Raw genomic sequence first — 3,227 nt, 5'->3', positions numbered from 1 at the left:
GACCAAGAGTAGATGAATGATGTGTATGTCATCCATAGTAATTCATCCCCCCTATGGCAATTCATCCCCCCTATGGCAATTCATCCCCCCTATTAAGTCCCCAAGTCCCCCCTGTGTCAATTCACTTACCTTTGCTCCGCGCGTTCCTCTCGCCGTGTTCCCGCGCTGTTCCGGTGTAGCATGAAAATCTGTCTCCTATGAGGATCTGTCCCCCTCGACGTATCTGCGCATGTGCCAGTTTCAGGCATTCGCAGCCGATCGGCGATCTCCGGCACATGCGCAGATACGTCGAGGGGGACAGATCCTCATAGGAGACAGATTTTCATGCTACACTGGTCTTCAGGGCGGACTGTGGGAGGAGCCTAGCTCCGCGGGCCGGATTAAAAGGTCCGCGGGCCGTAGTTTGCCCATTGCTGGCCTAGGGGAACAGTCTAACTGCAGCTGAGAACGAAAAAAAAAAAAAAAAAAAAAAAAAAAAAAAAAAAGAGCTCTATACTATGGTTACTGTACATGTTGAATACCATTACCTTACTTTGATATTGAAAGGTGTCATTAAGAAAATTCACAACACTGATATTTGTTACATTTAGATTGTTTATTGAACTTTCCAATATTAGATTATTTTCCCATACATGTTATGTAACTAGTGGGACCTAGAAAGTAGTACAACAGTTTGGTCAATGAGCATTGGATGACCACATCTTCAGAACTTCTTTTCCTGCAAGCAAATAAGAGACTGATCAGTTATACAACCTAGATGTATGGTTATCCCATAGTCAGTCAAGGCTACCAATGTCAATAAGCATCATGCCTTTGCTAGGCCCGGTACCAACCAAATACAACTCATTTTTGATTGTGCAGGGACAGTATGGAATCTTCCCCCCGCCCCGTGTCTTTACACATGGAGCCCCGTGTCTTTACACATGGAGCCCCGTGTCTTTACACATGGAGCCCCGTGTCTTTACACATGGAGCCCCGTGTCTTTACACATGGAGCCCCGTGTCTTTACACATGGAGCCCCGTGTCTTTACACATGGAGCCCCGTGTCTTTACACATGGAGCCCCGTGTCTTTAAAGTGACAGATAAACCTATAATGAATTGTATACAGTTGTCATTCTGAAATTACACCAATTGAAAATGGGTGTGTGACCCCCCACATATATAAATTGACATCCCTTTTTCTCCTTTACTTTTATTCTACAGAATAGAAAATACTACACACATTCATAGGATTATGCCAGGCAGCCTTACTTTATTTTCAGCCTGAAAGAGCGCAGGGGTGGTACAATTCAGCAGAGCCATTTTCATCTGTCAAAAAATAAAAAAATAAAAAATTTAAAGAGACAAAATAAAACCTCAAACACTGAACAGCGCCACAGCAGGGTGTAACCATTCATATTACTATCACACACATTCCTGTCAAGGGCTCTATGATACTGGGTGCTGCAGCAACCATCTGGAGACTGGATCACCAAGGTCACAATGGAGATATCTCCATTGTGACATTTATGATCCAGGATGTGCTGGCAAATATTTGCCAGCACATCACAGATCTTATAGTTCACTTGCCTGATGAAGGGGTCCTGTGGGACTTTAAGCATGCACTCCTCACAGAGTGCAATGTTTTGATTTAAAAAAAAAACCCCACACAACTCATTTGGCCTTAAAGATCTATAGTGTGCTGGCATCTTTCTCCATTAAATCAGAATAAGGACATCAAGGAAAGACTTCTCCAGCAGGCCTGCGGATTTTATTAAAATGAGAAGCCATTGTCATAGGTTTGGGGAGGCTTGGATCCTATGCCAGGTTTTCATTGTTTTGCGTCCCTGTCAAGGAGACTTCCTGCTCCAGAGACAACCTGGGCACCTGAACATTCTCTATGGGAATCTTGTACCTTCAGCCTTAGTGAAGCCCTTTACTGTGTTAGCCATCAAGTCATGTTAGCCTATAAAAGGGCATTGCTTATTATAATTTTACTTCTGTTGCTGTAGTCTTAGGAAAGAAGCTAATGGAGCACCATCTGTGCTCCATTAGCTTCACTGGAAGGCAGGCAAGACAAAAGGGTCTAAAAGAACCCCTAGTCTCATTAAAGAGAACATCTTCACCAGCACACCTTGGTACAATGATAATCTTGTCTTAGTCACACAAGGTAATAGGCATGTAGGTAGGTGTAGCTTGACCTCCCTGCACAGGCGGGTCTGTTCTACAGCCACCATGTAGAGAGTGGAGGACCGGGGGAACTCAAGTTCCTCTGGGGCCTCTGTGTCAGAGTGGGCAGCTGTCCAATTGGATGCTGCTGCCCCAGATGACCTCTGTGGCCATTTCTAGTGTGGGCAGTTTGCAGGGATTTTCGTGTGTGGATTGGTCAGGGACAGGAACCCAAAGGTTAGAGAGTGGGTTTAGTGTAGGGAGAGGTTCCAGCAGAGAAGGGACAGATTAGGGACTGTTCACCTGTTCTGCAGACAGGACCTTTGCTACTTTGCAGAGGAGGTGGCTGTAAGGCAGTTGTGCAACAGAGCAAAACCCTGATGCTGACAACATTTGGCACTCTGCACAGCTCTGTTTGCCAGCTTGGCATGCCACATTGACTTTCACATTAATACTGTGCAGTACAATGCAATTTCAGATAGTTGTGCATTGTTCCTTCACTCTGGGTTTCCAACGCTTGGGTTCCACGTACAGGAATCACAGGCCAATGTGTCGGGAACTTGCAGGATCATTTTTTAAAGGCAGGGGAAAAAAAAAAAAACCCACACACCACAAAGAAATGTGCATGTGTTGTAGAGATGTACGTTTTTCCACTTTTGTTTTAAAATACACTTTGAAGCCCATAAACATAAAAAAGGTTTGGACTTTGAATTTTTGCCCCATTTCATAAGATCTGAGTATTTAAAGTGGAATGTGTAAATCACCTTTCTCGTAGTAGTCATAGGCCTGAACTGTTCTTGGCTGGAAGTTGTCCACTCTGGGTCTCATTTCTTGTGTCACATTAAAGGAGACACCTGCACTGGTCATCTGTCAAAGGGAAGCAAAAAAATTAGTCTAAATATCAAAAACGAAAGCGTTTCCTTTTAGCCTTGCGCCAAATCGTAAAAATCGATCACAGGGGATTAGGCAGAAGGGCTGCTGGCATACACCGTGGCCTCGGTTACACCCATAACAATACAATACCACCTATTAAGATAACATTCAGAAAAATACCCAAATTCATGTAGTGCCCTCCTCT

The 3,227-nt window shown here is 44.2% G+C and overlaps 1 long non-coding RNA gene across 1 annotated transcript; it reads right to left on the bottom strand.

The window, feature by feature from the left end:
* Positions 1-576: 576 nt before the first annotated feature.
* Positions 577-3,018, bottom strand: LOC149451186 (uncharacterized). The gene is made up of 3 exons (XR_016315133.1): positions 2,914-3,018; positions 1,253-1,309; positions 577-718 (listed from the first exon to the last, which is right to left on the bottom strand). It is a non-coding gene; the product is annotated as an uncharacterized LOC149451186 (long non-coding RNA).
* Between the last annotated feature and the right edge of the window lie 209 nt (positions 3,019-3,227).

Source organism: Staurois parvus, unplaced genomic scaffold, assembly GCF_062004578.1.
Source record: "Staurois parvus isolate SC_StPar_1 unplaced genomic scaffold, SC_StPar_1.0 ptg000547l, whole genome shotgun sequence".
NCBI lineage: Eukaryota > Metazoa > Chordata > Amphibia > Anura > Ranidae > Staurois > Staurois parvus.
The sequence above is the reverse complement of the archived record's forward strand: the minus strand, read 5'-3'. Positions and strand labels throughout refer to the sequence as shown.